Below are 26,155 nucleotides of genomic sequence, written 5' to 3'. Positions count from 1 at the left end.
AAGGAGTCTTCCCTGAGCTCTAATCAGCATAAATGAAAGCTAACACATAGGCCAGAATAAAAAATAAACCGATAGAATATATGAAATTTGTTTTCTTCTTCTCCCCAAATTGCATCTACTTAGTCAAAATCTACTCCTCATTGTAGTCCTGGATTTGAACCTACTGTCACAGAAATGTTAAGCAACACATTTTGTATGTCTATATCTGTGATACATTTATATCCATGTCATGTGTATTATAAAGGTCTGTTGTCACGCAACTATCTATTAGGGGTTTATTCATCCCAATAAAAACAGACCTTCTAAATTTTCAAGGTAGAATAAGAACCCTACTTAAAACATTATGTATTTTTATTTATTTGTGTGTGTGTGTGTGTGTGTGCATGCACACACACACACACGCTTGCGTGCACATGTACTAGGGCTTGAATAGATGGGCCAGGACACTGTCTCTTAGCTTCTTCTCTCAATGCAAACACTTTACTCCTTGAACTGTGCCTCTACTTCTGGCTTCTTGGTTATTAATTGGAGATAAGAGTTTCATAGACTATCTGCCTTGGCAGGCTTTGAACTCTGATTTTCAGATCTCAGCCTCCTGAGTAACTAGGATTACAGGAATGAGTCACCAGCACCCAGAAAATATGATGTAATTTATTCAAGCTTTCTTACTGAAGGATATAAATATTTCCAATATTTTTGGTTGCTTTTGTTATTAAAAAAAAGAGAAGCAACTAGGCAATTCTTAACAATTTTATGTTGTTTTAGGTTGAGAAACAGGTTTTTCATAAATGAGAAAATATATTAAAAAAGATATCAGAAAGAGGATAGAGTTGCTTGGATGAAATGAAAAAGAACAATAAGTTATTCACTCACAGAGACGTAACAAGTAGGATCAATCCTCATACTTCCATTGAAGGTAAGGCTACCCAGATTCTCCAAATTTTCTCAAGATGATATCTGACAGAAGTAAATGGACTAATGAAAGAAAATGCTTTATGTTGTAATTTGTTTCAGTCTCCTACGTGAATCACCTGGAGCTGGAAATGTGCAAGCACATAGCACCCAGTCTATTCTTCCTAGATATGAATGCCTAATACCATACAGTTTTTTTGCCAAGGGAGTCAAGTTTTATCAATCATTCCAGTATTATCTCCTCCCTTGGATTAATTTAGACATTAGGAGTTGGAATTACTGAATAGTGTCACTTTAGACAAATCTAGGAGGCAATACTTCGAAACTACAGCTTATGTAATTGACACCAGAGTATGCAACACAATATAAAAAATGCCTATAGAATTGTGTGATGTGTCATAAAAGAAATTAAGAAAGATTTGAAGTGTAGATCAGAAATCATTTGTTTACAGCAAGGGAAAGAAGACTTTTCAGAGATGATGAAAAAGCAAATTGAGCTTTCAAATTTTCTAATACTTATCTATAGAAATATGCAATTATTGATAGCATTAATTTTAAAGAGGAAGGATTCTCTAAGATGAGAAACTTACCCTTATTATTCAAAAAATACCCCTTTTATCACCTCTCATTCCATAGTTAACACTATTTTGGCCTTTTCTATGTGTAGGTTAGCTCATATAGTTGTTGAAAATGAATCCTGAAGATTTTGTATTTTTTGCTGTCATTACTTGCTGGATGAGTTGAATGATTTTTTCAGTGTTGCTGCTCAACAAAGCCACAACCTATCAGAAATTCAAATTTTCATGTTTTTACATGGAATTTCTGGGCAAAATAATTTGATATACTTGACCAAAAATTGTGGCGGATATTGATAGAATGTTTCCCAGAAAGGCTTTCACAAATTGTGTTTTTTTTTATTGTAATTAGTAAAAGGGTTACATGATATTTGCCAGATAGAAGGTGCATTAATTACAAATTGTGTTTTTAAAATCATTTCTCTGTGACACTGTCCATTTACCAATAAAATTTTATGACATTGTCATTAATTATAATGTCTCTCATAAGTTAACATTGTGTATAATTGCTATGCCATTTTGTATTTCCTTGAGTCCATTACAACTTGTGTACTTAATGTACATTTGTGCTATTTTTCTTTTAGATTTTCCTGTTTACTTGAAACTACTACAGCAACAAGTAGGGGAAACACTAAAACTTATTGGCATAGGCAGGAATTCTCTGAGGAAAATTGACAAATGGGATTGTATCAAGCTTGAAAGTTTCTGCATAGAAAAGGATATAGTTTCTAAGCTACAAAGCCTACAGAATGGGAAAAGTCATTTGCCAGCTGTATGTTTTACAAGGATCTAATATAATAATTAGAATGTACAAGGAACTTAAAAAAGCTAAAATCCTAAAAAGTCAATAACCTGATTACTCAATGGATTAAAGGTCTCAATAGATACTTCTCAGAAGTAAAAATAGACAATAAACACACGAAGAAATATTCAATATCCTTTGCTAATAAAGGAAATGCAAATCAAAACAACATTGGGATTCTCTCTCATTCTAGTAAGAATGGCCATCATCAAGAACAAAACTTTTTGAGCTAGATTAATATACTTGGTTATGTGATCTAGCAACTTTTAATGCCTCATGATGGTTTTGGAGGTTGAGTAAGACTTGCTCACAATCCAGGAAACCTTCAGGACTTCCTTTTGTTCCTTTAATCAAATATGGAATTTATCTACCCTGTCATGAAGAATCCTCAGATTTGAGTTCTTAAAAATTAAATCACATAGATATCTTTGGAAATCTATTTCTACCTTGATCATACCTTTATGATCCTTATGGATTGATTTTTGAACTTCACAATTCTTTGAAAGTATTTAGAGCATACTGGGGTTTAAAATGTTTATAAGTAGTATTTAAATAGTGCATTCCTGTGGTGTCCAGGGCCCAAGTTATATAAATAGACAAATTGGTGAATATACATGTAGAAAGACTGGGACATATATATATGAAGATTTTAATAATAATTTCTGGATGATAGGAATATGGCTGGTTTTTATTTTTGCCATGTACTTTTCTGAATCTTTCAAATATTGATCATTTACTGCTTCCCTAAGCAGATAAATAAATATAATTGATTTAAAGACTGAAAAAAAGAATCCTCAGATATTTACCATTTCAAAGGAGAGAACCAATTTCCATAACCCCTCCTACATCTCTTAGTCTTGTAACTTAATATCCAACAGTACATATTGGGTGTGGGGGGGACTTAAGTGTTTCTTCAGTTTTCTTCTTGGTTTAAATTTTCAACTCTAATTTGCTAAAAAGAATATAATTTCCCCACCTCCTCATCTATTTACCCTGCTTCACCGGTCTAATCTTCTTCAGGGTGTAAGTATGTACTCCATGACCTTAGCTGAAATGGAGCTACATTTCCTATACGTCCCTTATCTCTGTGGCTCCATGTTAAGCCAGAATGAAAAGACAGATGTGAAGAAGAATCTACGTGCCATGAAGGTTGGTGCCTGGAGACACTGTGGCAGTTGCCATGTGACTGCTCACTCCCTGGATGCTGTGGAAGCACACAGATTTATAGTACCTCCAGCTTCCTCCACAGCATTTCTTTGAGCTTTTTAAATTTCTGAGCTTGCTCATTGTGTCACTCCTTTTTTTAAATATTTTTATTGTAATTAATAAATGGGTTACATGATATTTGCCAGATAGAAGGTACATTAATTCACATACATTGATACCCTTTCACATGTCTTGGTCCCCATTACCCTCCCTCCCACCCCCCATTTTGGTTTTTCCCCCTTCCCTATCCAATTTCAAATGACCAAATACAAATATATCCAATATATCAGATAACAAAATGAGATACTGTAACAATATGAGATAACCAAGGGACAGCAAAAGAGATGAGAGATAACATAGCACATTAAGGACAACAATCATTCATTATATGGCTTTTGTTTCAATATCCTAGAGGTCCATTCAATTAGCTTCATACTATATGGCCTTATGTATCAAGTTTTTGCTCTATTGCAAATCTTTGCTATTATAGCCCAAGGTGTCTACTGGTTATGATGAATGAGGGAAACCATTGAGCCTAAGTTCCTTTGAGTCTGGCTTACTTCGCTTAATATGATTTTTTCTAAGTCTTTCCATTTCCTAACAAATGGGGCGATGTCATTTTTTCTGACAGCAGCATAGAATTCCATTGTGTACAAATACTACATCTTGTTGATCCATTCATCAACTGAGGGACATCTAGGTTGATTCCATGTTTTTGCTATGGTAAATAGTGCTGCAATGAACATTGTTATGTCCTTGTTTCTGGATGGTTGGGTAAATGCCTAGTAGTGGAATTGCTGGGTCATAGGAGAGCTCTATGTTTAGCCTTTTGAGGCACTGCCATACTGCTTTCCATAGTGGTTGAACAAGTTTGCACTCCCACCAACAGTGTAGTAGTGATCCCTCCTGGCCACATCCCCTCCAGCATCTGTTGTTATTAGTTTTCCTGATCCTAGTGTGTCACTCCTTCTTAAGGGATCAGCTTCTTTTTTTTTTTTTTCAAAAAAGCTTTATTTTGTTGTAAAGGTGATGATGTACTGAGGTGATGCACAGTTACATAAGTAAGATGATGAGTACATATCTTGTCAAACATTGTTACCCCTCCTTTGACTGTCTCCCATGATCCCTTCTCCCACGGCTCACCCCCCTCCCACAATTCATTTCCAACCTAGTGTCTTATCAGTATCCCTTTGTCCTTATTTCAGCATTTTGTGATTCCCCTTCCCTTCCCCAAATCAGATAAATCTATGTACAAGACAGAGAGTACCAGAATCGAATGCAGTGACTACAGGGGATTTTTCCAGTCAAATGCAGCAACAAGGTTGCAGACTAGAAAGAGACAGTATTAACTAATATATTGGATAAATGCATATTTGGTTATTTGAAATTGGATAGGGAAGGGGGGAAAACAAGATGAGGGGTGGGGGTGAGGGGAGGGAAATGGGGACCAAGATATGAGAAAGGGTATCAATGTATGTGAAGTAATGTACCTTCTATCTGGTGAATATAATGTAACCCTTCTATTAATTACAATAAAAATATATGGAAAAAGAAAAAAGTAAAAGGGGTGGGGGAAGGGATATCTGGAGAAAAACATGGGAAGGGGAATCACTGTTCAAGAAATAATGTACCCAGTGCCTGATAAATATAACTGTACACCTGCTATATATCACCCCAACAATAAAATACAAATTTTAAATAAAAAATATAAAAAGAAAACAATACAACTACAAGATCCATCTGGGTACTGGTGGCTCATACCTGTAATCTTGGCTGAAATGAAGCCAGCCCAGGTAGATAAATCCATGAAATTACTATTCAAAATAGCCAAGGCAATGGAAACAATCCAGATGCCCTACTGCAGATGAATGGATAGAGAAAATGTGATATATATATATATATATATACACACACACACACACACACACACACACACACACACACACACACAATGGATTTCTACATAGCCAACAGACAAGATAAAATAATGGCATTTGCAGGGAAGTGGATGAATCTAGAGCAAATCATGTTAGGTGTTTTGAGTCCTAGGGCCTCCTGTTTGGGAAATATTTGATGGTTCCCATCTCTGCCAAAAGCCTTTAGCTTTGGAAGAATAGTGCCTCCTGGGAAGCATCAGCCACTCTCCTGTACCTTAACTGGAAAACCATCCCCCTCTAACTCAGTCTCTGTGTCTATAATTATCTTCCTTCAAATATTATATTTCCAGATCTCTATGTTCTCCAGCCCCACCTGCATGACTAGCCTTCTTTTCTTGTCCCTTCTTCTCCAGAAGGAATGCTATGTGTGCAAATACCCTTCTCTTCCTCTGCTCTTTAAGTTCTGGTTGCTGACTTCCAGAAACACTTTAGTCTTTGTCAGGGTCACTTTAAAAATGGGATCTTGTTGACTTAGAATCCTTCTGGCTGTCCCCATATGCCAACTGCAGTAATTCATCAGCTCCCTCTAGGATTCTGAAGTGTTCTTTTCTTTGCCAGTCCTAGGGCTTGAACTCAGTGCCTGTGAAATGTTCTTTTATTTCTGATCTGCCCTCCCTACTGAACTGAGAGAAATTATTCTCTTGATTCCCATTGCCTCCAGTACAAGTACAGACTTCAATTTTCAGAATCCAAGAAACAGTGTAACACAAGAGTATTAGGGTTTAACTATCGTGGTAAGCCCAGCCCCTACCTCAAAACCTAGTAATCAACAAGTGCATACTCAATTACTCTATAACCAATCAACAATACATGTAGTTGATGAAGGCAGAATAAGTTTGTGGTCAGCTTCTCAGTGGTTGTTGCTAACTGCAATTTCAGGATATCTTATGACTTTCTATAAGGAGAATATTACTTTTGCTTGTGTCACTGATTTTCCTTGATGTAAATTTAAGACTCAATATTTGTTTAACAAATGCTTCCAAAATTTGGTGACTTACCAATGATTTATTAGTCATCATAATTTTATTTGTTGATGAGGTTCAGTCAGGTCACTCATGAGGTTACTCACTCACCATGACCTTGCTGGGGCTGCAATAAGCCAGATGACCTCTCATCCTCTGGAGTCTCTTCTTGTAGCTTTTCTTTACCCCATATCTAACTGCTTTACAATCAATAGACTTGCTTCCGAGGAGTCTTCCAGCAAGAGAAGCCTGAACCTACAAGCTCCTACGTTCTGATTTACTTATTTTGACCAATGAAGTGGTCAAATAAGTCACGTGATCAAATCCGAGCCCATGTGGGGGGGAACTACACAAGATATTGACATCTAGATATTCCATCATATCCATGATGATGATATATAATTTGTGTATCATGTGCCAGTTGTTCTTTTATTTATGATTCATACAAAAGTTCACAAAGGCAAAATCATTGCTTCTATTTTAGAATGAAGGAAAATGGGGTTTAGAGAACCCCAGTAAGTTTATCCAAGTCTCACAGTTTCTGAAGTAGGATTTCTATTGTCTTTAATTCCAAAGCATTCTTGCCCATGGCATCATGCTTACTTTAGAGACTACATTTTTTTCCAGCACTTTAAAATTTTACCTGGGGACCCACCATACATAAATATATAAATATAATTCATATTTCCATAGTTGCAGATTTTTATTGTAATGTATAGGGAGATTACAGTTATATTCGCCAGGTAGTAGGTGCATTACTTCTCATACATTGCTAACACTTTTCATGTTTTTGTCCCCATTTCCCCACTCCCACCCCAACCCAATCATCTTGTTTTCCCCCCTTCCCTTTCAGAGACCACATTTTTTAACTCAAAGACATATATGATGCTCTGTGCAAAAGTGCTTTTCAAATTCTAATATGAAATGAAAGAAGGCAGAAAATAGCTTTTCTTTTTCTAGAATTCTTTAAGTGTTTAAATCTCATTTTGTTCTGGGGTATTTCAATTTCTTTCTCTTTGTACAGTGAATTCCTCTGAGTAGTGAAGGAGTCTAAAGTGTTGCTCATACAGTAGGGCTGGGGTGATCAAGTATCTGAAACAACAAAAAAAGGTTCTGAGAAGACTTTATATACATACTTACAGGGCAGGCTTCCTATACAAAATAGGAAAGTTTGAACTGGAAGTCAATCTTAAGTGCATTTATACTGTAGGCCTAACTGGCTTTTTTCTTTATCTACTCTGGTAAATTATTAAAGACTTCTTCTGCCCAGGGGGGGATCATTAACTACCTAGGAGCTTGCAGAAAGCATCTGGCAGGTGTACCAACGTGAAGTAGGGCAGTTCAGGTGAGGGTGTCAGGACAGTTTCCCCAGGTAGCTCCCACTCCATAGCCAGAATGAGAGGAAGGCCACCAGTAAGCAGGGAGGGCAGGGGAAGGGTGCTCTAGCTGATACTTAAAAAAAAAAAACCAATTTCAGACTCAGCAGGTAGTTTTACCTGACCACCTGAATTGGCCACTAGAATTATTTGTGCAGATGCCATACTAGAGCAAAGTGAGCAGCTCACCTCATCACTAGCATTTCCATGACACAGAAGAGATAACATAGCGGTATAATGACATGGTCAGGGCCACCAACTTTCTTACTGCCACCACCAGTGGGCCTAGGAATACATCTCTCACCTGCTGGACAAAATTTTGTTCTCTGTATGTGTAAAGCTTGGCATCTGTGGTTTACACTTGAATCCGAGAAATTCAGGAGGTTGAGATATGAGGTTCATGGTTCAAAGCCACCCTAGCCAAGAAAGTCTGTGAAACTCTCATCTGCAATTAACCAGCAAAGAGCCAGAAGTAGAGCTGTGGTTCAAGGGTTCAATTGGTAGAGCACTAGCCTTGAGTTAAAAAAAAAAATCAGAGACAGTGCCCAGGCCCCCAGTTCAATCTCCAGGACTGGAAGCATGAGAAATGTATCGTGTGGAAAGAATTTTTCTTTTGGAGCCAGGTTCTAAATCTTAACTTTTTTGGTGAATAATTTTTAAGTTTAATAATTTTATGTGCCATTTACTTTTCTTTTCCTTCTAAAAAGTGGTAGCTATTGGAATAATTACATGCCTTCGAATCTTCTCTCTGTTCATGGATCTGGACCAACTCTCAAGGACACATGCACTTTTTGGGGGGTCTTTGGGGAGCTCTCTTCTCTATAACTTACCTGTGGAGGTGAACTCAGTTTACTGCAACAGCCTCTAGTTTTGTATCACCATAAAACACACACAAATACACATGTATACACACCGAGATGTAAAGGAGAAAGCATTTAATGGATGATACTTCCATTTTAAGGATTGTGCAAGTAGGTGGGGAAAAGGATAGTTAAAGATACAAGCCAAACAGAAGCTTAACCCATGCCTTTTAAACCCTTTGAAGATGCCTATACCTAGGTGTGACTGAGAACAGTGTGTGGGGTTAAGGGTTCCTTGCTTTAGGAAGTCACCATCTGTGGGTGAAGGAGAGGAGACAGATCATTTTAATTCCAAAGGAATGTGTGGTATGAGAGGTGTCAGGACTTGGCCAGGGCCAGAGATGGGGCTGCAGCCATGACTCTGGCATCCTGGGTCTGTCACCAGCCTCAGTGGGTTAGAGTGTGTAAGGTAGTCATGTTGAAAGCACCTTTCTTCTGGGGGCCAACATTTTGGTGGAGGCAGAGGCATGTACCAAGCCCTATGGATCCTCAGAGCCCCTGCTTCTTTCCAGAGCAGCCAGAGGAAGCAGAGTGTGAGCAGAGCCTTGGCACAAGACCATCAGGGCTCAAGGAAAGGCATTCTAGGTGGCACAAACAGCCTAGGCAAGAGCAAGGAGGCTCTGGGGAGGGTGACTGCTATTGTGAATGACATCTTTCTACCCCATGTCCTGGCCAAAGGAAGCAGGTACAGGATGACTGCAGAGCATCTATCCTCAGTTCTGCCTTGGAGGGGGGGCACTCCCAAAGACATTCTGCCTTAGGTTGTGATTGTCTGAGGTCATTGAGCCTCCTGAAAGTATTCCAGGAATGTAGAGGTCTGACTCACTCTTCTTTGAGTTCATAGTCTGAAGTTCATAAAACCGCTTTCTCCTTTAGTCATTCTAATTCAAACATCAGCCCACATGCTTCACAGATGGAGCTGGCAGGAGGAATCTGGGGGCACAGTTTCACTGGATGCAAGAGCCGATGAAGAGGTAAGATCAAGGAGCAATCCTTCTTCAAGGGCTGGGCCTTGACTGGTGCATTCAAAAAGCCTGACCACAGAGAGGCAAATCGAAGCTGGGTCCTATCATGATCCTCACACCTATCATGATCCTACCTACCATGAGGCTGAGACCTGAGGATCCTAATTCAAAGCCAGCCCGGGGAGGAAAGCTGTGAAACTCTTAGGTCCAATTGATTCCCCAAAAGCTGGAAGTAGAGATGTGGCATGGCTAACTGCAAGGGCTGCTGAAAGACTACCACGTGTTTTGGGCAGAAAAGAGTTTATTGGGAGAGCCAAACTGCCAGGCTGCACACTAGAAGGAGATGACAGGTGTAGCAGCAGAGAGAAATTATATGGGGGAGGGCAAGAAGAAGGTGTGACCAAAGCAGATGAGGAAGTGACCTCAGAACCAGGGGACCTACCACTGGGCCAAAATTATGCAGCCCCCAGTTACCTGGCAGTGACAGGGGCTGGGCTAGGACTTCTAGGGAAGGCCACTTGCAGTTTTCCATGGAGAGCAAACAAAGAGAAGGGGCCATTTTCCTTGGCAGACCTAACACTGACCTTCATAGAAAAAGCCAAGTGAGAACATGAGGCCCTGTGTTCAAGCCTCAGTTCTAGTACCTCCCCAGAAAAGAAAGAGATAGAAAGACAAACAGCCAGACAGACAGAGGAAGAAAGGGGAGAGACGGAAGGAGGGAGGGAGGAAGGAAGGAAGGAAAAGAAAAGGGTCATATCTGGCATGAGGCTGTAGACACAGTTTCACTTGATGACCTATTTCTTCTGGTTGGACACCATTCTCCCATGAGGAGAATGCTTGAGGCCCCTGGAACTTGATCATACTCCTTCCGGACATTTGTCCTGCCAACAGGGACAAGTCTTTTCTTGACTTTTTGTCTAGTTTTCGTTTTCCACAAAAGAATCTTCTGCCTAAATTCTTGCTGGTGGGACATCTTGTCTCTACAGTATTCTGGTGAGGTTCATCCATGGCATGGTCCCAGTTGACCCATGACAGCCCTGCTCGTGGTTCTTGGTAAATGGATGACTACCCCTCTGCTGATTTGTGATTTGCTGTCCCTACACACATTTTTCTCTTGCTCTCCCAATCCTTGAATTTTAATAACTCGCTAAATATCTCAACAGAGCCAGATTCACCTCCAGATGTATCCAATGATGAAAACAGCAGCTCTGGCGGAGATTTGTGGAGAAGGTTATGTCAGTGCGAGGAGAGGTAAAGGGCAGCTGTCTTCTCTTCTGATCAGCATCTTGCAGCCACAGCAAAACAAAAGCATGCTTTTGGAGATCTCATGCAACGAGCCAGGGACTCGAATCTCAAATTCCCCAAGCATGAGGAATCATGACAAAGCATTCTGTTTGCAAATGTTCCTTGTAGAATCAAAAACTACTTTCAAGCAGAAAGCACAGCAACTTTAATATCAGCAGAGGGCCGTAGAAACAAAATGTGGCTAATGTGTTTCATGTGTTTGCTTTCATGGGCCTTAAGTGGCTGGGGCAAAACAGTGGTCTGGGAAAGGAGTTAAAGCCCACAGTTCAAGAGCAAGATACCAACAGGGCAAAGTTGGACACAATGATCAACTTGGGATCTTTGCTTCCAAATTTGAATCCCAAACTTTCATACTGGCCTTCACACCCAACTGCACACCCATCCCTAGTGTGGGGAGCGGGGGCGCACATGCGCAGTGATGTGCTGTTTTGCAGAAGGTCTGATGGGTGCAGTCATGTGGACAGGAAGCACTGTGCTCTGTTGGGCATACAGAGTTCACTCTTGTGGTTTGCCCTTCCAGAAAGCCCTTTTTCAAGCCTCACATATTGTTTGCACTAGGTTCAGTGAATAGCAAAGGAAGTGTCCCATGCAGATTCTATTTTACCAGAATAAACCCTGTTCTTACTTTGTCCCATTGCATTGCTATTCCTCTTCCCCTGAAAGGCCTTGTCACATGACCTCCAAAGACAGCTATTTACCTGCCAGTGCTAGTGACTTCCAGACAGCTCTTCAAATTGGTTGTGATGTATCACTCAATTTTTCTAGCAGCAAAAATATTACAGAAAAGGTTAAGATAATAATAATAATAATAATAATAATAATAATAAAAAGTTCCCCTGGCTTTCACTTAGGATGCAATAAGAAAAAAAAATGAAGAAAGGCAAAGAACAATAAAGAGTTTATGGAGGGAGAGGATAGTGATACACACCTGTAACCTTGTAATCCCAGCGCTTGGTGGATTACTGGATTATAAATTCAAGGCTAGCCTGGGCCACAGAGCAAGGTCTGTCTCAATTATTTTTTTAAAAAGACCTGACCCAGTAGCTCTTGCCTATAATCTCAGTTACCCAGGAAGCTGAGATCTAATAATTCTCACAGTTTGAAGCCAGCCTAGGCAGGAAACTTGGTGAGACTCTTATATCTTCAAATATTCACCAAAAACCTGGAAGGGGTATTGTGGCTCAAGTGATAGGCTACCAGACTTGAATGAAAATACTAAGGAATTCAACCCAGGTCCTGAACTCAACCACCCCCAGCCCTCCCCTCCACACACAGGGACTCTTAAGGTAAGTTGGACAGTAATATAATTAAGATCTTCTGTTTAAGGCATGTACAATGTATCCACCTTCTCAATCTAGCATCTACTGAAATGTGTTTTTTACTCATTACAGACAAGAAAAAAATGTACAGGATGAGGCAACATGCTTCCACAGCAAATCAGGAGAGAGTCTGCCAAGGCCAAGGCCAGGTAACCAGGGCCTGCTGTTTCTCTGCCCCAGAAACCTGTGGAGGATACACACAGGTATCTCTGTCTGTCTGCCTTTGTTGAGGGAACTGCATGTGATCCAATCACATCCTTCCTTGGAATCTTCTCCAAAAGGAGAACTGAGAGGCGAAATACCCACAGAGAAGGCTTTCATAGGGTCACACTAGCTCAGCTGGCTGGAATTTGAAAAGGACAAAGAAACTGAATGTTAATCTTGAATAATTGAACAGAAGATCAACAAACATCAGGTAATAGCACAAACACACAGGAAATATGACCTGCCTACCATGGGAAGGGTTGGAGTTCATAATTTAGTCTTCATCTTTTCTTTTCTCTCTCTTTCTTTTCCTTCCTTCTCTGCTTTCTTCCTTCCTTCCTTCCTCCCCTCCTTCCTTCCTTCCTTCCTTCCTTCTTTCCACAGTTCTGGGGTTTGAACTCAGGGCCTCACACTTGCTAGGCAGGTGCTCTAGTTGTTTTTCAGATAGGGTATCTTTTTTTTGTTTTTGTTTTTTTGATCCTGTATGGTCTAGACTGTAATCCTCTTACGTATGCTTCTCATGTAGTTGTAGCTAGGATGACAGGTACATACCACCACAGCTCCTTTCATTTTTATTTTTTAGTGTGGGCTGGAGGAGGGTCTGGCCAACTTTTTGCCAGACCATAATTTTTCCAGTCTTCACCTCTTGGGTGGCTGGGATTATAGACATGAACAACCAAGCTGGGTTTGAATTAGTGTTTACATGTGAGGGGATTCTTCTGGCTTCTGAACCGAAGTCTGTATCAAAATTCAGTGTTACTTCCTGGAGGGACAGTACAGAACACAAGCACTGAGAGTCATTAGAGATAGTGGAGTCAGAATCAGCCATTTATAAAAGCAAGTTCCAAAAGTCAACAGTAGCTGGCAGCAGATAGCCTCCAGGTTCAAGGCTGGCAGAACTGACTGCTAAGGCAGAAGGCATCTTAGAGCTAGACAATGCTGAGTCAGTCACTTTCAGATGAGGAAGCCTATACTCAAAAAGCAAAAGGCTTATCTAAGGTGAGGCAGCTGATCAATGCCAGAGCTGGGAGTAGTATCACAGTAAGCTGACTTCCATTCCCTTTCTTCTACCCAAGATCGAAATAGTTTGGTCGGGAGTTTGGCCTAGTGGTAAAGTGCTTGCCTAGCATGCATGAAGACCCGGGTTCGATTCCTCTGGCTCAAGATGTAGAGCTCTGGCCTTGAGAAAGTCCAAGGACAGTGCTCATGATCTGAGCTCAAGCCCAGGACTGGCAAACAAAAAAAAAGGAAGCTGAGGCATGAGAATTGTTGTTCAAAGCCAGCCCAAGCAGAAAAATCCATGAAACTCTCATCTCCAATTTGGCAAAATAGTTTGGGGGTGGGATGGGAGTTTGAGTACTCTGGGGGGAGCTGGTGGCTCACTACTACAATTCTAGCTACTCAGTAAGCTAAGATCTGAGGATCATGGTTCAAAGCTAACTTCAGCAAAAAAAAAAAAAAAGTCTTTGAAACTCTTTTCTCTGATTAACCACCAAAAAGTTGAGGTGTGGCTTAAGTACTAGGACACCAGCCTTGAGCAAAAAAAACCCCAAAACTCCAAGACAGTGCTCAGCCTCAGTGCTGCCGCCCCACACGCATATATAGACACGCATGCACAATAGGCTGTAGGGGTGATAAAAAGGATGACATCGTTTTTTAGTTTTGTTTTGTTTTGTTTTTGCCAGACCTGGGGCTTAAATTCAGTGCCTGAGCACTGTCCTTGGACTTTCTCAAGGCTAGAGCTCTACCACTTGAGCCACAGCACCACTTCTGGCTTTTTCTATGTATGTGGTACTGAGGAATCAAACACTAGTCTTCATGCATGCTAGGCAAGCACTCTACCACCAGGCCAAACTCCCAGCCCAGAAATGGTGGCACTGATCAAGATGCATTGTACTTATAAACTGACGCATTGGGTTGAAACTACTTTGTGCAACTACTTAAAGATAATTAAAAAGATCAGGGCCAAGAGCATGGCCTAGCGGTACAGTGCTTGCCTAGCATGCACAAAGACCTGGGTTCAATTCCTCCGTACTACATACGCAGAAGTCAGAAGTGGTGCTGTGGCTCGAATAGTAGAGCTGTAGCCTTGAGAAAGCCCAAGGACAGTGCTCAGGCCCTAGATTCAAGCCCCAGAACTGGCAAAAAAAAAAATCAAAATAGTTCGGAGACAGAAGGGGAAGGGGGAAGAATTATGAACTTTGAGAGTCATTAATAATCCTATCATTAGACATTTAGTCACTTAGTGAATGTTATTTACTAACAGGCTAGTGTCCTAAATGTGAGAGGCAACATTCATTGTGCTAATGAGGTAGCTGTTACCATTAGTCACTTATGGCAGACATTTTAAATTTAGAGTTTTAGCAATAGATATGTACTGTATATGCAGACTATATCATCTATTTTATGCTGTAAATAACATTTTAAAAATGTATGTTTATAGATTTATAAAATGTATTCTCATGCAAGATACAAACCTTGGCCATCTTTCCAAGAAAGGAAAACTTCTTCAATTTCAGGCTACAGAGAATGAGACAAATGTATGTGGCTTGTAATTTGAAGAACAATGCTTAGGTCTCTTACCACCCTGCCTTTTCACTGTTGATTTGTTTTTAAAGGATGATTCAAGTCACAATAAATGTGGTGAAAGAGCAGAAACCAAGACAGAAGTCCATTCATTCAGCACTTCATTCATCTTCTCCAGGTCAGAAACCATTTCCCAACCCCGGAGTCTCCAGGTTGCACCAAGGAAGCTGAACAGGTGCAGGAAGAGCAAGGATGGGCTGGTTTGTGCAGAAGCTCGTTTGTGAGTTTCTTTTAAGGGCTACTGGAAGCTGGATTAGTAGAGGAGATTTTCTTTATTGTTGCCTATATAGAGACTATTCAGAAAAACTTCCTGTCTTATTTTTAAGATAGATGGCACGGCACAGTCATGGCTAGTTAGGTCTAGAAGGACCTCAGAGAACTCAAAGAATCTATAGCAGAAAATGGAAGCCTGGAGAGATTCAGCCGTTTGGTTAACAAAAACCCTCTTAGTGGGTCTTGCCAACCCCTAAGTTTGTATAATGGAGCAAAGCCAACATTGTAACAAGTTTGTGACTCTTTCAAAGTTCAAATCACACAGTTGTGTGTGCCCAGTACTTTCCTGCCAGATTGCATCTACACAAAGGAAGTGGACAATGAAGAATTTGCAGCGATCATAAATAGGTAGTGTTCCTGAAGTCTTTATCCAGGGTCCATAGCAGGTGTGTGGGCTATAGCAGGTGAGAGCCTTCTATCCTCCTAAAAGCCTACAAAGCCTACGCCACTGCTGACCACCCACAGGGAGGGCCCTAGAGCCTGAGCTTGGAGAGCAACTGAGCGTCTCTTCTCTGGCCATCTACAAAACCTTGCTGGGCCCTCTGCCAAGATTCCCCCGGGTCCACACACACTCTTCACAGAGCTGTTTTGTCTGAAGGGGCTAGAACATAACTCTGAACACTTAAAGACCACGTGGTGACAGTCACTGCCACTCCAGATGGTGTCTGCCATTTATGGAGCGGTGCTCCCATCAGGTCATCGGATTCACATTTCTACAGTAGTGCTGACCAATGGAGGTGGCTATTTCCTGTATTGGGGGAAAAAAAAGAAAGGAAAGCAAAGATTACCTACCATCCCCAAACCTTGCCCATGGTCACACATGGTCCAGTGACTTGCCCAAGGGTACACAGAAGTGGATGAAATCCTCTACTCTTCAGCTGCAGCACCTCTGCCTCCTTGGTTAGGTATGGTGAGTGGCACCCTCTCACCTGGGATCCAGATTCTAAGCTACTGTTGAGAGTCATAGTCATTCCAGTTCCTTGTTTTTGAATGTTCATGTTTGTCTGTCATGCATACATATGACTTCCTTTGATTTCTCTGCACATTTCTACAAATAAAACCATATGCTCTGTCATAGCAACACTGCAACACAAACATGTGTAATCTTTGTCCACAGTAATACAAAATTGGAAAGCCCTTTTTTTCAGGGGTGGGGGAGAGGGACCAGTGTTTCTGGTTGATGTTTGTTTGAAATACAAAGAAACTACATCTGTATCTATTTGGACCTCATCTCAAGACAACAAATGCAGTCATCAATTTGAGTTCTTTTTTCTTCTTTTTTTTGCATTTCTCAGTCTCTTATCTTCTTTATTTACAAGACAATCGTGTTAGAAAATCAGACACTGGGATTGCACACTTGTGATTGAGCAGAGACCCAATTCCAAGACTGTTGAGCCGCCAAGCCCAGGGTGAATCTCCCAGGAGGCAATGGTTGCTGCTGGGAAGGTAAGGGCCAGCCCAAGCCCAAGACTTGAAGCACTGTCACTGGCTGGCACATAATTGCCACTGGTGACTAAAAATCTGCATGGGGCTCACTATGAGGCTGCTCCCTCCTGAGGATGTAGTGGTGTCCTATCCCTGGCATCATCACACTCCTTTATAGGCTCTATCACGTATCTCATTTTACCCTCCCGGGAAGTATTGCTGTCGATCACATATGACAAATGAAATCTAGCAAATTGCCAAATGGACAAGCTCGGAAAGGTGAGGGATGGAACTTCTTTGGTGTTTTATTTGACATCCTCCACATGGATCCTTGCTCAGAAAGCACCATGGGATTCATCTGTGCTCTGGGATCATCTACTTGAATCTGTGTTACACTTCCTTCCTCTGCCATCCCTGGGTACAGCTCCAGGGGACAGATGGTGTTTGGAGGTAACCCCATCCTGAGTAAGAAGGAAAGTCAAGTTTTCTAGCACCAGTCCCAAGCTCTTCCTCCTGTCTGATTCTCTCTCCTATTCTCAGCTTCATCTTCTCTCATTTCCTTTGTTTTCTTTCAATTTTTCTCTCATTCTCTCCCTCTCATGCTCTCTCCCTCCCTCCCTTTCTCTCTCCATTCCTTTCTTCCTTCCTAGCTCCATAATCCTGACAAATGGAGACACATTGAAATGAAGAAATCCCCACGCTCTTAGGCAAAGTGATTGTGTTGTGACTTGCTCTTAATTCTGTAGTGAATGTCCGATGCTCTGCAATCAAAGGGGAGGAGGAATTTAACTGAGAAAATGTTACTTTCTGCATTGTACAGAGATGATCCCAGTGAAGTGACTGACTCACATTTACTTCTCCTCCGAGACGTTCAATAGCCTTTTGGTAAGAGGTAAAAGGAACAGCCAAGAGGTGATAGCAAGAATATTTACCATTTTTGGTGTCCTCAGTGAGTGCTGGGTGGTTAGAGAAAGCTATAGCATAATCTCACAAATCTAGGAAGGCGACAGTGCCATTGTTTTTGCTTCACATACCAGAGTTCCAGGTCACCTATCCTGCCTAAGATTCTACAATGACAGGGATTAGGGTTCCCCTTAGGGACCGATGAGCTCACAGAGAGCAATAAGAGACCACGAGACCATTCCTCATCAGATGCTCAGATACGTGTGTATCAACTTTGAGATATGGAACTAACTGCAGAGGAATGGAAGCTCTCTTCTCCCTATTCAAAAGGGGATCCGAGCTTCAGTTAGTAAGCTGTTTTATCAGCTGTTTTTGTTTGGTTTTGTTTTTAGATCTAAAGTGGAAATGACCTCATGAAAAAGGAACACGAGCTCACAGCCTCCCCTGGTCACCTGATTAAAACGTATATGCTGGCAGAGGGTACATCACTCCTCCAATCATCTCTTCAGAGAAAGAAGGGTCCTTTCTGACCTGGAAGTTTATAGGCATGCCATTGGGGAAGTCCCTGCTGTCTGTGAGAAGCCTGTTTCTTACACTGCAGCCATACAAAGGGTTTTGTGCAAATACTGAGCCATTATTTTATAAAGGCATAGTAGCATGAGGAATGGTATGTCAACAAAAACTGGAAAGGGGATGCATGCCCAGATGCTGTCTTGGCCAGGTTGCAATTAGAATGAGCTAATGTTTTCTGGCTCCTTCCTTCTTTGCTCTTCCAATTTGGTTTGAATATTTGCATTACTGTATTATTTTCCCTGTGTGATTGCTGTTGTTAGTGCTTGATTAGGTCATTTTCATAGCCGGGTGAGGGAACACTTCAGAAGTGAGATGAGCTGCAGCTGGTAGCTGTGCCCTTGGGATGTGATTTATGTCCTCCTTCCTGTTGATCCGAAAGACTACCTAAACAGAACCTAAGTGTGTTTGAGGATTGTATGTATCTGTTCTGTAATGCTGGGTATGGAACCAAGGGCTTTAAGTGTGCGAGGCAAGTGTCCTATCAATGAGCTACATCCCCAGATCGGGGTCTAAGTTTCCATTTAAGTCATCTCACAGAATGGAAAGAACCACAACATCCCTGTGTAATGGGTGGTAAACACATCTTGTTTCTATAACTCTTAGGTGGATTTGCTGATCTAATCACACTATTCCTTGGGCCAAATCTAACCAGACACAAGACAGGATTATATTTTATTGGCCTATAGTTTCTAGGTCTACAGATGTTCTGAGGAAGCAGACACCAGGCAAGAGAGAAGGAAAAGAAAGTTATAGAGAGGAAGAAAGGCAAGCTTTTCCCAAGAGGGAATCCAAAAGCATACGTAAACTTCTCAGGGCCCATGCTTATGAAACCGCCTTCCTAAAATCTGAAATGTGTGTCCTTTAAAGTAAAGCCAAGGTTAAAGTTTATTTTGGTGCTATCTCTGAAAATAAAGTTGGGCTAAACAAATGGAAAAGACCGACTGCAATTAAAGTCACTAGGGAAGCTCCCAACCCTTAAAATGCTTCACAATGACTCATAACTGTAGCCAGCCCATTGACTGTCCTGTTACAGGCAGGATTATCTCCATGGCTCAGCCTTCTCAGCCTTACTTCCTGGCTTCCTTTTTTGGTATCATAGATCTGAATCTATGACACTGATCTTGTTTCTCATGTCTTTTTTTTTTTAATTTCCTTTATCCAAATCTTTCATTTGTGGTTGACTGAATACATGTTGAACATCTTTCATGTGTCAAGAATGTGCTAGATGCCCAAGTGGAGACAGGAGTATCTGTTGTTGGTGAGCTCATGGTCTAAGAAGGGACACTGATCGAGTCTGATGGGTCTTGTGTGGGGAATTCTGTATTTGAGCACTAAGTGGTGGCTGAAGCATGAGATGACAAAATGGATACTGCTCCCAAGTTTTGTCAGTAACTGATGGTATAGTTGGAACTAAAGAGGTAAGTCAGAAACAAAATCTATCATCACATCTCTTTCAAGTTTTCCCAGAATGCCACTGTTGGTGTCTTCTCCTCTGGTTCTTTCTAATCTGGTTGCCCACAATTCATATTCATCTTTGGCCCAGCACAGAGCTGTTCTTACAGCTGTTCAGAACAATGTAGAAGGCAGTCCTATTTTTCAGTTCTTCCTCACCATACTAAAACTCTAACGAAGGTTCAATCTTCTTGAGTCTATAACCTGAGTATTATCAATTACTATCTGGATGATAGTGATTTGCTATCAGTAAATTACTGTATAATAGAAAAATTAATTATAATTTATTATTGTTAATTCAGTTATAAAATCCAGAGGATAATAATATCTCTAGCTGGACAACAGTGGCTCATGCCTATAATCCTAGCTACTCAGGAGGCTGAGATCTTAGTATCACAGTTTCAAAGCCAGCTGAGTCTGGAAAGTCCACATGATTCTTATCTCAATTGGAAGAGTGCTACTCTTATATGTAAAAGCTCAGGGATAGGGCCCAGTCCTTGAGTTCAAGCCCCAAGACTGACACAGACACACAAAAAAGAATACCTAATATCTCTAGAGGGAGCAATTCATAAAAGTTAGGTATCATTATTTTCTAGCTTCAACCCCTTTTAATTTGCAAAGCCTTCCCAGATCTTCTTAAGAACTGCTCTCTTTCATTTTTATATCTTCATATCATTGTGGGTTAGCTACTCACCTCATTCTTTAGTGTGCTTAGTTACTAGACAATACTAGTAAAAGTAATCAATAAAGGTTGACAATTAGATGAATGGATATTTTTCCCCTAGAATTAAATGACATGCTCACAGAAGGTAGAAAATATTGTTTCTAGTAATAAAGCAGACAAAACATCAAGGTGTACTATCATGTAGACAACTCTCCACAGACAGACACACACACACACACACACGCACACGCACACACACACACACACACACACACACACACAAGGGGCTGGAATCCAGAGTGGTAAGCTGCCACTGAAGCCCTTGCTGCTTGAGAATGGCAGTCTGTCATATTAATTTTAAAGCATGATTTTAAAGAAATCATAGAGAGCAAGAGAAAGACTGTCTTCAAGAGATGGAGAGTTCCTGGATATACACTGAAAGTAGACTCCCATTTTTCACCCTGTTCAAAATTCAAATCACTTCTTAAATACGGTGTCACTAGGAGAAACCTTTACTCTTCCTGCACAATCCACCCTTGAGGACCCCTCCCGCTTACCTTTTTCTTCAAATAATCATTGGTGTTTGTTTTGCAAAACAAAGCAAAACAATGGAGAGACACACAGAGAGAGTTTGAACAAAGACTCTTGCATTAAAGTGAGACTCACAAAGTAATACACACTCAATAAAAGAGTAAACCATAACATACCTTCCTGATTAGAATGAAGAAAAGCAATTAAACTTGTCTGTCTTGGCCTGGACTCATAAGATGTTAGGAACACAGGGTTCCACTCATACGAGTTTAGGATATGAATTGATACTACTTATGTGATCTGGGAAAAACCCTAGCTACAAAATATACTTTAAATTGGTTCTGGGTTTATAGCATCCCAGGGCGCTGGCAAAGGCAGTTCTTCTCTGAAGAAATAGCCACTGATCCCATAGAAGTTTAATAAATAAAGACCTACTGAACATGAGAACACAGTCTGAAGTTACAAATGACACAAGGAAATAAGCTACTGTGAGTGGGGGCCAACAGGAACCACAACAAATTAGACCTTATATGTTTCAACTATAAATTATTTAAAATTATGTTTGAAGAAGAACTTATAACATGAAAAAAGAATTTTAAAAAGCACTAAAAAGATCAGGCAGAATTGAGAAAGAATTAAATGGCATTTATATAAACTATATTATAAAATATAAAAATTACATACACAATCATGCAATTGTGTCAGTGAGTGAAAGGAGTGTAGATAGTAACGAGGAAATTAGGGAATGGGAAGATATAAATCTGAAGAAATTGTCCAGGATACAGCAAGAAAAGAGGAGAAAAGAAACTTGATATTACTAGAGTCAGAAAGAATATAATAGAATGTGAGGCAGGCAATATTTATAGAATGGCTAAAATGCTTTCAGAATTAAGGGCATGAAGCAGGATTTGTTTAATGTAGATAGTAGATAACTTTTTTTTTTTTTGCCAGTCCTGGGCTTGAGCTCAGGGCCTGAGCACTGTCCTTGGACTTTCTCAAGGCTAGAGCTCTACCACTTGAGCCTCAGCACCACTTCCGATTCCTTTGTATGTATGTGGTACCAAGGAATCGAACCCGGGTCTTCGCGCATGCTAGGCAAGCACTTTAACCACTAGGCCAAACTCCTGGCCCTAGATAACTTATAAATAACTTACAAATGAGTTGGAGTGACCCAGCTGTTTAAACATGGGCTTGTTTTTTTCCCCCACATTTATTTATTTCAAAAAACAGGGCCAGGAGTGTAGCCTAGTGGTAGAGTGCTTGCCTAATATGCACAAAGCCCTGGGTTTGATTCCTTAGTACCACATACACAGAAAAATCCAGAAGTGGTGCTGTGGCTCAAATGGTTGAGTGCCAGGCTTGAGAAAGCCCAAGGACAGTGCCCAGGCCCTGAATTCAAGTGCCAGTACTGGATATATATATCCACCACAAATCCAGTGACAAAAAAATAAAAAATCCATGTCTTCATTGAGTGTGTGCTCTCAATAAAGTGTTCAAATAAACAACAACCAAAAAAACTTAGTAATCTGAGCGCTGTGGCTCAGGAGGCTGAGATCTGAGAATAGAGGTTCAAAGCCAGCCCGAGCACTAAAGACCATGATACTCTTATATCCAATTAACCACTAGAAAACCGGAAGTGGCGCTGTGGCTCAAGGGGTAGGGAGGTAGCCTTGAGCTGAAGAACTCAGGGACAGTGCCCAGGCCCAGAGTTCAAGCCACATGACCCACAAAAACAAAAGAACAAAAAAACTTAGTACTGAGGCCGGGAGCGTGGCCTAGTGGTAGAGTGCTTGCCTAGCATGCATGAAGCCCTGGGTTCTATTCCTCGGTACCTTTCACACAGAAAAAGCCAGAAGCAGTGCTTCGGCTGGCTCAGATGGCAGAGTGCTAACCTTGAGCAAAAAGTATCCAAGGACAGTGCCCCAGGACTAGCAAAACAAACAAACAAAGACTTCGTGCTTTTTGGGTGTAATCCTTCTTATTACGGAGGCTGGGGTCTAAGGATCACAGATTCCAAGCCAGCCTAGGTAGAAAAGTCTAGGAGATTCTTATGTCCAACAAAGGGCTCAGAAAAAGCTGGAAGTGGAGCTGTGGCTCAAGTAGTAGAGCACTAGCCTTGAGCAAAAGTACAAGGATAGCATCCAGGCCCTGACTTCAATCGCCAGGAATGGCGCACGTGTGTGTGTGTGTGTTTACGCACACCAATAGAACTAGAGATGCTTTTATTTTATAAGAAGTGCCGTAAAGGAAATAAAGATATCAGCAATAGGATTTCACTGAAGTAATGTGAGAGCTCCATTAATAAGAACTCAAACGAAGCTTTTAAAATAATAATGTAGCATGTACAAAGGCCGTGAGGACAAACATCACATGGCCTGTGCATCTGGAGATGATCTGAGATGTGTTCTGAGAGGTGAACAAGGTGAATGGGTTTTTTTTTTGCTTTCCTTTCTGAAAGCAAAAGGAAGTTCTTGGGAGGTTTTCTGTGTAGGAGGGGCACATTCAGTACGGTTACTCTGTAGTAATAGATGGAGTGGGAGCAAGAATGGATACAGGGAGCCTGGTTGTGATTAAACTTGTTCAGGAAGGAGATAGAGTAGCCACAGCAGTGGGTGGGATACATGACAAAAGCTATGAATGGAGAGAAGTACACAGATTTCGATATATTTGGGAGTTGATGTGGTATGTCTGAAATAGATGTGAAAGGCTAACAAAAAGTAAGAAGGGATCAAAGGGTCACAGGATGATTTCTACTAGTTTTGTTTTCTGGTTGAGCAGCTGGGTGGTGAGCAGGGCCACTTTCCAACATGAAGATGACTTGGAAGAGTCGTATTTGATGGGACGCAGTGTGGGAACGTGACTCAAGGTTTCTGTTTTGTACTACCCAAGATAACTCTCAGCTTTTTAGGTAGATATGTAAGAATATCACAGATCTCAGAAAAATGAGCCCCAAGTGAAAGCCCACACATATTTTGAAACTTGTGTTTCCTCTTAAATCTACCTTTAGTATACACAGGGTTGAACAGGTAGCTATATTGGGGATACAGACTCTGGGAAAAGGGTCACTGGAGTTTAGAAGGATTGTCTCAGTTTAGAACACTGCCTGCCCAAGCCAGAAGTGGAGCCTGTTCCTTCCAGGAGTGACGACGGATACTTCTGGTAGTATTCAGCCAGTGTGTTTTCTGAGGGATGCCAAAAGACTGAGTATAGAAAAGTCCCAGTGACAAATGCTGGAGGCTATGGTGTGGGGAAGGGTGGAGAAGTTGTCATACAATGTGGCTTCCACCCACTACCACCCACCAGCTGAGAGCTCCAAGACCTGAGAGTCCAGGAATCTGACACATCAGAAGGGACAAAGGAAGAGGAGATCCCAGCATGAGGTCATGCCCGAAGAATGTCAAAGCCCATTACATAAGCGAAAGTGAAACCCAAGGAACAAATAAACAAAGGATATCAGATTGATATAAAAATACAAGTAACCCACTCTGTTGGTTCTGACATAGATTGCTGTGGAAACAAAATCATATCCAAACATTTGTGGTTAAACTTGGAACCACATGACATGAGCTTTAGGAAGTTTCAAAGGAATCAAGAATTATTTGAACAAAGTAGTAATCTTCCACAAACTTACACTTTTGAGAGATGAGATAAGCATCTGTGTGGAAAAAAGGAGACCATAATTTATAGAGGACCATTAGCCAACGTTGATATTAGCCAAGATTTAGTTCTTATGGCCATTAGCCTATATTTGAGTAGGTCTCTCATTTAATATAGCATATTTGCCAGTATATCTAGCCATATGCACTGGAAGATCGCCATCTTTTTATTGCTTATGACAGTCGAGACTGTACTTAAATGTATCTACTGGCCACTAGGAAACTTAGAACCAAATTGTGGCCTACCCTTAATTTATTAAGTACACAAAACATTTTTAGGTAGCATGTGACTATATTACCCAGTAAGCTGTTGGTTTACTCTTAGTTATCTACCCTTATTTGTCTTCCCCTCATATTCTTTTCATTGAAAATAGTATATTAGACATGCTGTGTTTACTCTTAGTTAAGCTGTTGGTTTACTCTTAGTTATCTACCCTTATTTGTCTTCCCCTCACATTCTTTTCATTAAAAATAGTATGTTAGACATGCTGTGTTTTAGAATGGCCTAGCATTCTAGTTAAAAGACTTTTTGCCCAAACAAGGTAGCATGAAGAGCAGGCACCTGGTAGGTGTGATGACATCTCAATGGACCAAAGAGTGTGTAATTACTGTCTGAAGACACCCACGTCAGAATCATTAAGTTCATTAGAGAGAGTGGAATTTTGATTTAGCCAGGACGAGATGGCAAATTAAATGCTCACAGACAAAAGAAGGTGGTATCCAATGCAGACAGGGAGAGCCAACACAAACAATCAAATATGCAATTGCTGACCCCCTCTCCTCCCTGTAGGGGTGGATTTTCATGTAAGCTAAGGACAGCTTTTGGTACAGCTCTTTTGGTCTGCTGGTGTTGTTACCCTTTGAGAAACTCAGCCAAGTTCTGGGCTTGGCTGCTCTGTCCAGATTTCACATACTAGAGGAGTGGGTCAAAACCTACCTCTACAAACTGCAGTCGTAGTACTGCAGTCATACAAACTGAGCCAGGCAGGGTACTATACCACCATAATCCCAGCACTTGGGTGGCTGAAGCTGAAGAACAGACTACACTACATAACAAAAATATTTGTTTCAAAGCAAGTTTTTTTAAAAAAAAACTTTTTTTTAATTTCCAAAACAATTTGGGATTATTTATGCTACCAAAATAATACCATAATTATATTCTGATATGCTCCTTATATCAACCATCTCACACAGTCACAAGAACCAGAAACAACGCTGACCAAAAAGAAATTGATTAGACAATCAGGCTGGGTACTAGAAGGTCATGCCTTTTACCCTAGCTCATCAGTACTCAGAGACATTGGGTACTGGTAGGTCATGCTTTTTATCCTAGCTCATTAGGACTCGGAGACATAGAGAGTCTGAGGTCAGGCATCAATGCGGGCAGAAAAAGTCTGTGAAACTCCACCTCCAAAATACTCAATAAAAAGCCAGGCTGGAGGCATGGCTCACATTGTAAACTACCAAGCAAACAAGCAAGCAAACAAAGCAAGTGCAAGAACCTGAGTTTAGGCCCCATCCTACAAACCCCCTTTAAGATAAAGAAAGAGAGAAAGAAAGGAAGAAAGAAAGAACAAAAGAAAGGAAGGAAGGAAAAGAAGAGAAGAAAAAAGAAAGATGACTAGTGAGAACCCACAGCCTGGCTGACTAGTAGATGATGGCCCAGTGG

General features: G+C 40.9%; 1 long non-coding RNA gene across 1 annotated transcript; it reads left to right on the top strand.

Moving 5' to 3' along the window:
- The first annotated feature begins 16,605 nt into the window (after positions 1-16,605).
- LOC150061562 (uncharacterized) lies at positions 16,606-19,173 on the top strand. Its single transcript, XR_016535831.1, has 4 exons — positions 16,606-16,728; positions 17,528-17,592; positions 18,003-18,090; positions 18,870-19,173. It is a non-coding gene; the product is annotated as an uncharacterized LOC150061562 (long non-coding RNA).
- Positions 19,174-26,155: the final 6,982 nt, after the last annotated feature.

Source organism: Megascapheus bottae, chromosome 6, assembly GCF_031878675.1.
Source record: "Megascapheus bottae isolate mThoBot1 chromosome 6, mThoBot2.hap1, whole genome shotgun sequence".
NCBI classification, from domain to species: domain Eukaryota; kingdom Metazoa; phylum Chordata; class Mammalia; order Rodentia; family Geomyidae; genus Megascapheus; species Megascapheus bottae.
This window is presented reverse-complemented; position numbering and strand designations above follow the sequence as displayed.